General features: G+C 41.3%; 1 pseudogene; it reads right to left on the reverse strand.

Moving 5' to 3' along the window:
* LOC109888829 (DNA topoisomerase 1-like) overlaps positions 1–14902 on the reverse strand; it is a 34286-nt pseudogene that overhangs the window by 12441 nt on the left and 6943 nt on the right.

Genomic DNA, 14902 nt, shown 5'->3' on the forward strand with positions numbered 1-14902 from the left:
GAGGTTGTTGTCCTGGCACCACATAGACAAACGATCCACCTAACACTATTGTCACTATGAATGGTAGATAGAGGGCAGGATGTACAGTTAGGATGGCGGACTATATTGACCTGTAGTATAATTAAACAAATAAGGCATGAGGGGGTGTGGTATATGGCCAATATACCACAGCTATTGGCTGTTCTTATGCACAACGCAACGTAATTAGAGCAGTAAAAATAAATGTTTTGTTATACCCATGGTATACTGTCTCTTATAAACTTGGTGGTTCGAGCCCTGAATGCTGATTGGCTGACCGCCGTGGTACATCAGACCGTATACCACAGGTATGACAAAATATGTATTTTTACTACTCTAATTACGTTGGTAACCAGTTTATAATAGCAATAAGGCACCTCTGGGGGTTGTGATATTTGGTCAATATACCACGGCTAAGGGCTGTGTCCAAGCACTCTGCGATGCATCGTGGCCATATAGCACACCCCCCCAGGCCTTATTGCTTAAATATACCATGGCTGTCAGCCAATCGGCTTTCAGGGCTTGAACCACCCAGTTAAAAATGAAAGTTAGGGAACGGAAAAACATTGAGCACAAAAACACCTTGGGGAGGCACATGCAAGCAGATTAGGAAATGTGGCTAGGATGGAAGAAATTATATAGTAAAACCCATAGCCACGGGGAGCAGGGGTGTTGAGGGTGCTGCAGCACCCCCTGATAAATCACAATTAAGTACAAAAATGTCAATAAAAAATACACCAATTTATTGTGCCATCATATGACAAAACACACAGACAAGATGTCTTAGAGTAGTGGAGTAGTTTGGAAAACTAACTTGTGGTCTTCCTCTAGTTACAACGAGTGAACCTTATTTGAGCGATGACTATTGGAACATTAAAACCCATTGTGGGACTGTTCCATTAGTTGACTGCTCCATAGTGTTTCTCTGGCAATCATCTCTGGCCATGAAACCGTCTCTTTCATTAACCCTTTCCTCTCCTGTAACTTCTCCTTTACCATCCAGTCAATGTTCTGAGCCGAGCCAGTCTCACTTTGCATAGGTGATGATGACATCCTGGATCCTCTTCTTCAACATGCCTTGTTTATGGTGCACCCCCGCCCTCGGAACAGACCCGGGGGCTCAATCTTAAAGTTGCCGATGCGCTCCCGGTGGTGGTCATGCATACAGAAGACATACTCCTCCACTATTTTCTGGTTGGCCTCTTTCATTACCTGGAATTAAATATTTATAAGAAAATACTGTATATCATGACAAAGCCTGCTTGATCTCAACCAGTTTTAATATTGCTCTCACAATATTGTCAATCCATAGCAATTACACTCAATCCAATGTATTGGAGTAGTCATTTATCTCTTGCTTGAGTAATGGCCCTAGCCTCCACCTTCTCCCTGTGCATGGGGTTGAGCTCCCCAAAGTCACACTTACTCAGGTCACTAATCAGCATCCTCTCCTCCATGGTCATCTCCTGCCCAGACAAACACAGGGACAATAGATGAGAAACAGATTCACTACTGAATTGTCCTTGACACGGTCAAACAGGTATCTGCGGAATAGGCCTACCTAATAAATCAAAGAATGTAGAATATTCTTCCATTCCGCACATCAACTTCATAACCTAACTCAATTACTAACAGATCTAAGATCTGTCCTTATCAGAATAACTAAAAACCTGTAGCCATAATTTGCTAATTAATTAATTAAAAATCCTACAATGTGATTTTCTGGATTTTTTTTTCTCAGTGTCTGTCATAGTTGAAGCTATACCTATGATGAAAATTACAGGCCTCTCTCATCTTTTTAAGTGGGAGAACTTTGACAATTGGTGGCTGACTAAATACTTTTTTTCCCCACTTTAAGTAACAAAACAAAAGTTTGTTCAATCAGTTAAACAAAGCATATTCATTATATACTCAGTATACAAAAAAAAACTTGTTTGACTACGTGTGTGTGCATGTTTGTGTGTTAGGCTAGAGTTAGGCTACATGGAGGGGATTATTGTGTAGTTTGATTCATCAGGCTGACCCAAGCCACGGGTCCTGAATGGACGGGAGACTCTGACAGCGCTGGGCAGGAGGAAGACTCTGGCAGCGCTGGACAGGCGGGAGCACCTGTAGGAAGGAGACGGAGAGACAGCCTGGTGTAGGGGGCTGCCATCGGAGGGCTGGTGCATGGAGGTGGCACCGGATAGACTGGACCTTGAAGGCGCACTGGAGGTCTCGAGCACCGAGCCTGCCTAACCCTACCTGGCTGAATGCTCCCCGTAGCCAGGCCAGTGCGGCGAGGTGGAATAGCCCGCACTGGGCTGTGTTGGCGAACCGGGGACACCATGCGTAGGGCTGGTGCCATATACCCTGGCCCGAGGAGACGCACTGGAGTTGGGTTAGATAGCGGCATGTTAATTTTGTTAGTTTGTTTAGTGTTCTTTTTTTTATTAAAGGAAGGAAGTATGTATTCATATCACGCTGTGCCTTGGTCTCATCAATTTGTATTTGGTAGCATTGCCTTTAAATTCTTTAACTTGGATCAAACATTTTGGAAAGCCTTCCACAAGCTTCCCACAATAAGTTTGGTTAATTTTGGCCCATTCCTCCTGACAGAGCTGGTGTTACTAAGTCAGGTATGTAAACCTCTGACTTCAACTGTAGATGGACTTCAGAATTAACCAGGAAACATCCATTGAATGGTTTAGGTAAACTATCTGCGAAGTATGTGTTGATGAAAGTGCAAAATTGGCGCACATTCATGTTGTAAATAGACAAGTTATTGAGTTTGTTAATTAAAGGTGCAGATGGAGCCAGGTAATTAGAGGAGGTGGCTAGTCTTGCAAATGTATTTTGTATGATGAGTAATTTGTGTAGGTAGTAGGTATATTTCCTGGCCCAGACAATATTACAGTAAATGAGATGTGTAAATTAAGCTATTGTGTTAGGAAGTAAGCCTGATGAACCAAACCACTAATATTTCTGATGATACCAACAGATTTCATCACTTTGCTACAGACAAATTGAGTATGATCTTTCCAGGATAACTTTTCATCAATTAGAACTACGAGCTATATAGTGGATGTGACTTGTTCCATTTCATTCCCACCCATTGATATTCTGTCTCTTTTTGTTACAATTTTTCTTATTCTTACAAGTGAATACAATAACATTGGATTTTAACATTTAAAGATAATCAAATGACCTGGAACCCTTTTGAAAATTTGGCCATATGTGAGTTTGCTTCATTCATTTGTGAATCAAAATTATTGTGAGAATCTAATTTGTATAATCAGCAAAGTGAATGAGAAGTATTGTAGAAAACACAGCAGCAAGGTCATTGACATAGATTAGGAATAACAAAGGTCAGATGCCGTCCGGTGGCATGCAGTGAATGAGTTTAGGTCATACCCCAGAATTCCTTCAACTTAAGACTTTATCCATGACAGATCAATTGTTATTTTTCAAGATTACGAATTGAAACAGTATTGCTTCACTCAATTATTTTTTTTTTACTTGTGTTTGGTGCAGACCTTAAACTACACGCGGATGCTGTATAAAACACGTAGCACTCCAATAGATCCCGACGCACTTGCAAAGATGACACACAGCTGTACATTTCAATGAAACATAGTGAAGCCCCAAAATTGCCCTCGCTAGAATCCTGTGTTTCAGACATAAGGAAGTGGATGGCTGCAAACGTTCTACTTTTAAACTCGGACAAAACAGAGATGCTTGTTCTAGGTCCCAAGAAACCGAGATCTTCTGTTGAATCTGACAATTAATCTTGATGGTTGTACAGTAGTCTCAAATAAAACTATGAAGGACCTCGGCATTACTCTGGACCCTGATCTCTCTTTTGACGAACATATCAAGACTGTTTCAAGGACAGCTTTTTCCCATCTACGTAACATTGCAAAAATCTAACTTTCTGTCCAAAAATAATGCAGAAAAATGAATCCATGCTTTTGTTACTTCTAGGTTAGACTACTGCAATGCTCTACTTTCCGGCTACCCGGATAAAGCACTAAATAAACTTCAGTTAGTGCTAGAATCCTGACTAGAAGCAAAAAATGTGACCATATTACTCCAGTGCTAGCCTCCCTAAACTGGCTTCCTGTTAAGGCAAGGGCTGATTTCAAGGTTTTACTGCTAACCTACAAAGCATTACATGGGCTTGCTCCTACCTATCTTTCTGATTTGATCCTGCCGTACATACCTACACGTACGCTACGGTCACAAGACGCAGGCCTCCTAATTGTCCCAGAAATTTCTAAGCAAACAGCTGGAGGCCGGGCTTTCTCCTATCGAGCTCCATTTTTATGGAATGGTCTGCCTACCCATGAGACGCAGACTCGGTCTCAACCTTTTAACCTCATCTCTTCAGTGGGTCATATGATTGAGTGTAGTCTGGCCCAGGAGTGTGAAGGTGAACGGAAAGGCTCTGAAGCAATGAACCACCCTTGCTGTCTCTGCCTAGCCGGTTCCCCTCTCTCCACTGGGATTCTCTGCCTCTAACCCTATTACAGGGGCTGAGTCACTGGCTTACTGGTGCTCTTTCATGCCATCCCTAGGAGGGGTGTTTCACATGAGTGGGTTGAGTCACTGACGTGATCTTCCTGTCTGGGTCGGCGCCCCCCCTTAGGTTGTGCCGTGGCGGAGATCTTTGTGGGCTATACACGGCCTTGTCTCAGGATGGTACGTTGGTGGTTGAAGATATCCCTCTAGTGGTGTGGGGGCTGTGCTTTGGCAAAGTGGGTGGGGTTATATCCTTCGTGTTTGGCCATGTCTGGATGTTTCATCGTATGGGACCACAGTGTCTCCTGACCCCTCCTCCAGTATTTATGTTGCAGTAGTTTGTGTCGGGGGGCTAGGGTCAGTTTGTTATATCTGGAGTACTTCTCCTGTCTTATCCGGTGTCCTGTGTGAATTTAAGTATGCTCTCTCTAATTCTCTCTTTCTCTCGGAGGACCTGAGCCCTAGGACCATGCCTCAGGACTACCTGGCATGATGACTCCTTGCTGTTCCCAGTCCACCTGGCCGTGCTGCTGCTCCAGTTTCAACTGTTCTGCCTGCGGCTATGGAATCCTGACCTGTTCACCGGATGGGCTACCTGTCCCAGACCTGGTGTTTTCAACTCTCTAGAGACAGTAGGAGCGGTAGAGATACTCTTAATGATCGGCTATGAGAAGCCAACAGACATTTACTCCTGAGGTGCTGAGTTGCTGCACCCTCGACAACCACTGTGATTATTATTATTTGACCATGCTGGTCCATTTATGAACATTTGAACATCTTGGCCATGTTCTGTTATAATCTCCACCCAGCACAGCCAGAAGAGGATTGGCCACCCCTCATAGCCTGGTTCCTCTCTAGGTTTCTTCCTAGGTTTTGGCCTTACTAGGGAGTTTTTCCTAGCCACCGTGCTTCTACACCTGCATTGCTTGCTGTTTGGGGTTTTAGGCTGGGTTTCTGTACAGCACTTTGAGATATCAGCTGATGTACGAAGGGCTATATAAATAAATTTGATTGATCAGAGATATTGTCCACGAGGAAATATCCTCCATCTCTTGACACCAAATTGAGTCCAATCCATGACACTCTGGAGAAACTTCAAACCACGGTAACTGTGTCTCAAAAGTAAAATATCTCGAGGTTTCAGCTACCGCATTACACTCTCGGCTGTAAACGGTGGAGAAGAACTATGATAAATTGCTAATGGCAAATAAGGTGTTGGAGGAAAATATACAGGTGTTAGAAAACCACAGCAAAAAATTCAATTTGAGAATAATTTGACTCGATCATAGAATTGGTAAACATGTGAAATGTTTAAAAAAACGTTTCTATTAACTTTTTGGTCAAGAGAAGCTTGGTCCCCCCCCCCCTCCTCCTTCTGTGAACATTGCTCATCACACTGACCTATGACAAATGGCAACCGGTGTATGATAACACGGCTACATAGCTTCAAAGCAAGTACAAATGATTCTTAGCATGGAAGGCGAGATGGGGAGACTGAAGTACCAGGTACCGACCTTCAGCATCTACCTGCAGAGCTACTGAAACAGTAAGCTACCTACAATGAGTTGAGAAGACTACTGTGCAAAAACAACTTGAGTACGGCGTGGTTCACACGGCAAAGCTGCTGATCACCTTCAACAACAAGAACTTCACGGAAGCCTCGGAAGCAATGGACTTCTTTCTACGAGAGGCAAGTCAAGCCAGTGCTTGATTCAACTCCCCCGACCACGGTCCTGTAGGCGCATGTTGATTTTTGTCCACCCACACCAGACGCGCGATCTGGACATGCAGGTTGAAATATAAAAACAAACTCTGAACCAACTATATTAATTTGGGGACAGGTCGAAAAACATTAACCATTTATGGCAATTTAGCTTAATAGCTTCCTGCTGGTTGCTAATTTGACAAAAGGGTAAACTGAGTTAATTTCTAGTAATCTCTCCTCCTTCAGGCTTCTTCTTCTTTGGACTTTATACGGTGGTTGGCAACCAACTTTAAGGTGCCTTACCACCACCAACTGGTCTGGAGAGTGGAACTCAGTTGAGGCGGCAGGTAGTCTAGCGTTGGGCCAGTAACCGAAAAGTTGCTAGATCAAATTCCCGAGCTGACAGGGTAAAGATCTTTCATTCTGCCCCTGAAAAAGGCAGTTAACCCACTGTTCCAAGGCAGTCATTGTAAATAAGAATTTGTTCTTAACTGACTTGCCTAGTTAAATAAAGGTAATAAAAAATACAAATAAAAAAGTTAATCTTTCAATCAACCACGTGGGTATATGCTCCTAAAAACCTTGTATAGACAAGTCAATACAGATATAAACAGAACAAAGTGAGACCTTATTTCACTCCAAAATATGATTTACTCTTATGTTTGATTTACATAGATTTATCCCTCTCAATAAAGAGTCTGTGAATAACAATAGAATCTTATTGGATGACATTAAATGGTTATGTCCAATCAACCACACTGCACACTGCCCTAACCCATCTGGACAAGAGGAATACCTATGTGAGAATGCTGTTCATCGACTACAGCTCGGCATTCAACACCATAGTACCCTCCAAGCTCGTCATCAAGCTCGAGACCCTGGGTCTCGACCCCGCCCTGTGCAACTGGGTACTGGACTTCCTGACGGGCCGCCCCCAGGTGGTGAGGGTAGGCAACAACATCTCCTCCCCGCTGATCCTCAACACTGGGGCCCCACAAGGGTGCGTTCTGAGCCCTCTCCTGTACTCCCTGTTCACCCACGACTGCGTGGCCACGCACGCCTCCAACTCAATCATCAAGTTTGCGGATGACACAACAGTGGTAGGCTTGATTACCAACAACGACGAGACGGCCTACAGGGAGGAGGTGAGGGCCCTCGGAGTGTGGTGTCAGGAAAATAACCTCACACTCAACGTCAACAAAACTAAGGAGATGATTGTGGACTTCAGGAAACAGCAGAGGGAACACCCCCCTATCCACATCGATGGAACAGTAGTGGAGAGGGTAGCTGAAGAAGGCTGAACAAATTTGGCTTGTCACCAAAAGCACTCACAAACTTCTACAGATGCACAATCGAGAGCATCCTGGCGGGCTGTATCACCGCCTGGTACGGCAACTGCTCCGCCCTCAACCGTAAGGCTCTCCAGAGGGTAGTGAGGTCTGCACAATGCATCACCGGGGGCAAACTACCTGCCCTCCAGGACACCTACACCACCCGATGTTACAGGAAGGCCATAAAGATCATCAAGGACATCAACCACCCGAGCCACTGCCTGTTCACCCCGCTATCATCCAGAAGGCGAGGTCAGTACAGGTGCATCAAAGCTGGGACCGAGAGACTGAAAAACAGCTTCTATCTCAAGGCCATCAGACTGTTAAACAGCCACCACTAACATTGAGTGGCTGCTGCCAACACACTGACACTGACACTGACTCAACTCCAGCCACTTTAATAATGGGAATTGATGGGAAATGATGTAAATATATCACTAGCCACTTTAAACAATGCTACCTTATATATTGTTACTTACCCTACATTATTAATCTCATATGCATACGTATATACTGTACTCTATATCATCGACTGCATCCTTATGTAATACATGCATCACTAGTCACTTTAACTATGCCACTTTGTTTACATACTCATCTCATATGTATATACTGTACTCGATACCATCTACTGTATCTTGCCTATGCTGCTCTGTACCATCACTCATTCATATATCCTTATGTACATATTCTTTATCCCCTTACACTGTGTATAAGACAGTAGTTTTGGAATTGTTAGTTAGATTACTTGTTGGTTATTACTGCATTGTCGGAACTAGAAGCACAAGCATTTCGCTACACTCGCATTAACATCTGCTAACCATGTTTATGTGACAAATAAAATTTAATTTGATTTGATTTGATTTAGAAACAATACAATAGCATTTGCTTCTGGTTTGAACAAATCTCAACTAAAAAATATAACCGAACTTGAGTCCACTTTATATTTACTAACTTGTCAACAGAAGAACAGTTTCTTCGCCGAGAAACTTGTCAACAGAATAACAGTTTCTTCGCCGAGAAGGAGAGAGAATTATTAATTATCAAATGTGACCGACCGGATCGATTCGCTTAAGGTAGCAAAATTTGAAAGTGTTTTTTATATAGGGTAAAAGTAGAGACTCAGAGCTAGAAATGGTATATCATACACTACAGTTGAGGAACAACGGGAAATTAATTCTGCTTTGAAAGTTGATAAACTTGTAACCCCACTTTTGAGAAACTGGCCCTTGAATGTTTTGGTAAACCTACTGGAGAGCTCTTCTTTGTCTACACACATTCAGCATCGTTCACACCCTCTTAAGCCTTAGCCCCACCCATCACTTAAAAAAAGCTGTGTTAGACAGCATTACCTACACATACTGACCAGCTCATGTTATAGACAGAAGCGTGCTACATGGCAGAACAATCTGAAATCATCTCTCGGCATGTCCAGCCCATCCATTATCTCAGCCAATCATGGTTAGCGTTAAGGTTCCTATCTTTTTCTGTGACTAAACCAACTAGTCTCGTAATTTGGCAATTTTATTTGTTCTTGGTCACCTCTCTGACAAAGGCCCTTCTCCCCCAATTGCTCAGTTTGGCCAGGTGGCCAGCTCTAGGAAGTGTCTTGGTGGTTCCAAACTTCTTCCATTTAAGAATGATGGAGGCCACTGTGTTCTTGGGGACCTTCCATGCTGCAGAAATGTTTTGGTACACTTCCCCAAATCTGTGCCTCGACACAATCATGTCTCAGGGCTCTACTGACAATTCCGTCGACACCATGGCTTGGTTTTTGCTGTGACATGCACTGTCAACTGTGGGACCTTATACAGACAGGTGGGTGCCTTTCTAAATCATGTCCAATCAATTGAATTTACCACAGCTGGACTCCAATCAAGTTGTAGAAACATTTCAAAGATGATCAATGTAAACAGAATGCACCTGATCTCAATTTCAAGTCTCATAGCAAAGGGTCTAAAAAACTATTTTTTGTTTTTAATAAATGTGCAAAAATGTCTAAAAACCTGTTTTTTCTTTGTCATTGTGGGGTATTGTGTGTAGATTGCTGAGGAAATTGTTTAATTTAACCAATTTTAGATTAATACTGTAACGTAACAACACTGAACAAGTCAAGGGGTCTGAATACATTCGGAAGGAACTGTATACCATCCTCCTGTGCACTCCAATCAATTGATGAAGAGAAGGCCTTTGACCGTCTCAAATGGTCCTACCTCTGAAATACTATGGAATGCATGGGATTAGTCATAAACATTTTGCCAATGTTAAAAACATTGTATGGTAACCCCTTTGTAATGGTCTTGATGGGTAAAAAATGCTCTTCACAGTTTGCTGTCCAGTGTTCAGGCTCCTATATGCCCTATCACTGGAGCCTTTAGATAAATAAAATACATAAATCCCAAGATATAAGGCAAATATCAGTTATTAAGGACATGTATCACCAAATCTCATTATATGTATATAACATATTATTGTACCTTGGCAGTATACCTCAATCCCTCCCTAATGTATTAAGTATATTCAGACAATTCAGCAGTACATCAAGCCACAATATCAACCTCTCTAAACAATATATGCTTCCATTTAACAAAGCAATGTTACATACCAATTGTGACCCATTTTTAAATACCTGGATATTGAACATTTTCCCTCTCTAGATACAATTGTTTTAAAGAACTACAAACAAGTTACAGCTGTAATTACAACAGATCTCGACAGATGGTTTATTCTAACAGTAACTTTATCAGGTTGATATTATGGAAAGGGAAACGAAAGGGAAAATGGAAAGGGAAACGTCCCAGAATTAAGATGACTATACTCCAGCAACCCAAAGGTTTTGGGGGTCTAGGTTTACCCAACTTCAAGTTATATGCTTTGTCTTTAGTGATCCGCCCACTTAAGAAATGATTTGATCAAAATAAATGTCTTCCTTGGTTGGAAATAGAGGAAAATATAGTGTCCCCATTTACATTGAAAGATGTGCTATTTTCTGCTTTGTCTCCTAAGTTCTGTTGTACTCAGTTTGGACCAATCTTTACTCACTCAATACAGACCTGGCATCAAATTTAGAAACTTGGTAATTGGGAAGTCCGATGGCATATCCAAACATCAATATTTAGAAATAACTCCTTATTTCTTACCTTTGAGAGAGAATTATAATTTTTTAAATTCAAGAATGGTCCAAACAAGGAATTCAGAGACTTTCAGACATCATGAATGATGAAGATTTATTATCCTTTCATGACCTAAAAAACATGTTTAATTTACCTGGTTCGTCTTTTTTCTTCTTCTGCAGTTAAGAACTGCTATCCGCACTTCTGGAGTTCATGGAGTCAACCACTCTCACTCCATCCACTTGCTGAGTTGTTAGGTAGTCAGAACAAAGGTTTTGTATCCAATCTATATATCAAAAAATAACTACTAGAAGCCCTCCATAAACCAATGGGAATATTAACTGTATACAGATTGGAAAAGAATCTGGCCTCCCAAAATTTGAATCAACAACTAATACACTACAAGTTCATTCACAGATCGTATTTGACTACGTGGAAATGCTGTCAATTTAAATGAGCTCCTCATCCAAATAGTCTGTTCTGTTCTCAAATAAATATTGGGACATATTTTACATACACATGATGTGGGACTGCCCCAGTTTGAAGACCTTCTGGTCACAGGTTGCCAGGTCTGTGTCAATGATAGTTGGTGCTGTCATTCCTTAACTTCCTAATATACTATTGTTGAATGATGACTCTTCACCGACTCTCACAGTTCCCGAGTATGGTTGTCTGGACTGACCAAGGCAAAAATAATGTTGGTGACCAGATGGAAACATCCACACAAGCTCAGCATAACTCAATGGCTACAAAACTTCTGTGGCGTCCTTTCACTAGAGCTCTCTATAGCTCATGTGAATGGCGCCAAGGAAACAGCATTAGATACATTTAAAAGAGCAGTTGAAAAGGTCAAAAGCTTATTATGAGTTAATGTAACGTAATTATGTTTGAATTCATTAATTGTATTTTGCATATCTGTATCTAATGTTGATGTATGCAGGCTGATTCTACCCGTATGTGACTTGTTCCCACAAAAGTTTTACAAATACAAGATGAGTTATCCATGATGTTTTGTTTTTTGCACAGCTACAGTATATCCACGACAAGAGCCCATATGGGGAAGGAGGGGGAATAGGGATGGGTCGCACTTACGAAGAAGGGGGAGGGAGATGAGACAGACAGACAGGATAAATAATGCTTATTACTGTTTTTCTCTATTGTTTTTTGTTTCTTTACATACAGTATGTCATTTTTGAACATTATTGCCTGTCTGTGATTTGAACCACTCACACACACTACATTGATAGTCCCATACAAAACCCACACACATTCACATCAGTGGAGGCTCCTCAGAGGATGAAGGGGAGGACCATCCTCTTCCAGAGTGAAGGAAAAGCAGCCAACAACTGCTCAACATACTTGGGAACTCGTTCAAGACTGTTGGAAAAGCATTCCAGGTGAAGCTGTTTGAGAGAATGCCAAGAGTGTGCAAAGCTGCCATCAAGGAAACAGGTGGCTAACTTTGAATAATTTAAAATATATTTAGATTTGTTTAACACTTTTTTGGCTACTACATGATTCCATATGTGTTATTTCATAGCTTCACTACTATATTCTAAAATGTAGAAAATAGTACAAATAAATGAAAATCCTTGGATGAGTAGGTGTGTCCAAACTTTTGACCTTACCAGTCAAAAGTTTGGACACACCTACTCATTCAAGGGTTTTCATTTTTTCTTACTATTTTCTACATATACAAAAATAAATATATACACACACACACACACACACACACACACACACACACACACACACACACACACACACACACACACACACACACACACACATGACCAAAAGTATGTGGACACCTGCTCATTGAACATATCATTCCAAAATCATGGGCATTAATTAATAAGGAGTTGCTGGTGGGCTTTTGCACAGAATGGGCTCCATCGATCATGGGACAGTGGGCAGGCCTCTCCACTAGATCTTCTTCAGGATAGGGTCTATTTTTCTCAATTTCCTCCTGACTGACATGCCCAAAGTAAACTGCCTGTTGCTCAGGTCCTGAAGCCAGGATATGCATATACTTGGTACCAATGGAAAGATGACACTTTGAAGTTTGTAGAAATGTTAAAATAAGCCGGTAGGAGAAAATCCAAAGAAAAAGCTAAGGAAGTTTTTTTTTTGAGAGCCCATGCGCTTACAATGGAAAGTATATGGGCATTCTGAAATCTAGCTCTCAGGATGCAATTCCTATGGCTTCCACTGTGTGTAAGCACTCAATGTTCAAGGTTTCAGGCTTGTTTTTTCCAAAACGAGGAAGAATAATATGTTTTACCACAGGGATACAGACTTGGAAATAAGTGCATGCGCGCTTGAGGAAGAGGACACGCACCTGCTAATATCGTTTTCCTTTTTTCCATATGAAATATTACAGTTTAATTACATTTTAGGGTATCTGAGGATTCAATAGAAACGTATTTTGACTTATTGAAACAAAGTTTAGGGGAAGATTTTCGGATTCCTATCTTGGCAAGTTGAACGAGTGGATTACTCAAATCAATGGCGCCAACGAAACAGACTTTTTGGGATATAAAGAAGGATTTTATCTAACAAAATGACACTACATGTTATAGCTTGGACCCCTTGGATGACAAATCAGGGGAAGATATAAAAAAAGTAAGTGAATATTTAATCGCTATTTGTGAATTTATGAAACCTGTGCCGGTGGAAAAACATTTGGATGTGGGGCGCCGTCCTCAAACAATCGCATTGCATGCTTTCGCTGTAAACGCATATTGTAAATCGGCCAGTGCAGTTAGATTAACAAGAATTTAAGCTTTTAACCGATATTAATATATATAGTTTTTTTGATAATTTATTTGAATTGCGCACCAGTTCCCCAGGAGGTTGTCCCGCTAGCGTGACGCCTAACCTTAAGAAGATTTATGAATGTGTCTCCCTCTGTGATATGGACTCATTGTATGATGCAACCACTGAGCTATAGTGGATAAACCGAGAGAAACTGGTGGCAAAAGAGCTGAGCGCAGATCTCAGAGATATGCAGCAGGTAACTTTGATTGTAAACTACATTGCGTACACCTGTTTGCAAAACTATGTGGAGATATGGTATCAGAGCATGACAATGTTCTGATTCACACCAAGTCTTGGTGGTTATCGAGGGGGAGTGTTAAAAATATTGTTTTAATTAAGAGAGAGAGAGGAACTGTTATCATTTACAATTAATGTATAAAACAGTATTTGTATACTTTCTGAGTAATTAAAATAAAATGTGTCTCCTTGTCTATGTAACAGACATATTTGGGAAACTGAATGAACTGAACACAAGCATGCAGGGGAAATACAAAAAAAATGGCACAGATGAGTGACCAAATCACCTAAATCTGTTTGAACGTGATCCTGGCTCATTTGACATTGTTTTTAATGCAGACGATATCTCGTCAGCATTAAAAGCAAATATTGATCCAGTTTGGACGTGACAGGAGAGATGAGGTGTGCAGGGTCAACCATTCTCAACCATGAGAATCTCCGACGCGACATGCATCAAGCACACACATCTCATTAGTGGTGGTGAGAAATTTTGTCAAACTAATTTGCAATTGACTGTCATAGCCCCACATTAAAAGTATATGATGGTGAGTTGATAATACAATCAGAAATACAATTAGAATGTTTTGCAATTGACAGCCATTACCACAATTAAAAATGTAAACATTGGCTGTTAATTCCATTTTTCTTTCACATGGATGGGGGTTTGAGAATTTTGAGATATCAAAATTGGATCGTAGGCCAAAAGAGTTTGGGAACACCTGATTTAGAACCATGGAGATTTACAGCAAGTCGCAAAGAAAACAGGAGCTGCCTCCACTATTCTAACACCATTTCAACTTCAGTATCTTGACATCACCAAATCACCTATTTATTCTTTTACCTTTATTTAACTAGGCATGTCAGTTAAGAACTAATTCTTATTTTCAATGATGGCCTAGGAACAGTGGGTTGACTGCCTGTACAGGGGCATAATGACAGATTTTGTACCTTGTCAGCATGGGGATTTGAACTGCAACCTTTCGGTTACTAGTCCAATGCTCTAACCACTTGGCTACCCTGCCACCCTATGCTTAGTACAGTGACAACTAAGATACCAAAAATGATTTAGTCCAATCTACGTAAACTAAATATGATATGGCTGCCCATGGTACTGATTTCTGTGTGTGCGTGCCCAAGTATAATACAATATGTTGACTCACCCAGTAACAGCAATGTCA

This window comes from Oncorhynchus kisutch, linkage group LG4 (assembly GCF_002021735.2).
Source record: "Oncorhynchus kisutch isolate 150728-3 linkage group LG4, Okis_V2, whole genome shotgun sequence".
Classification (NCBI taxonomy): domain Eukaryota; kingdom Metazoa; phylum Chordata; class Actinopteri; order Salmoniformes; family Salmonidae; genus Oncorhynchus; species Oncorhynchus kisutch.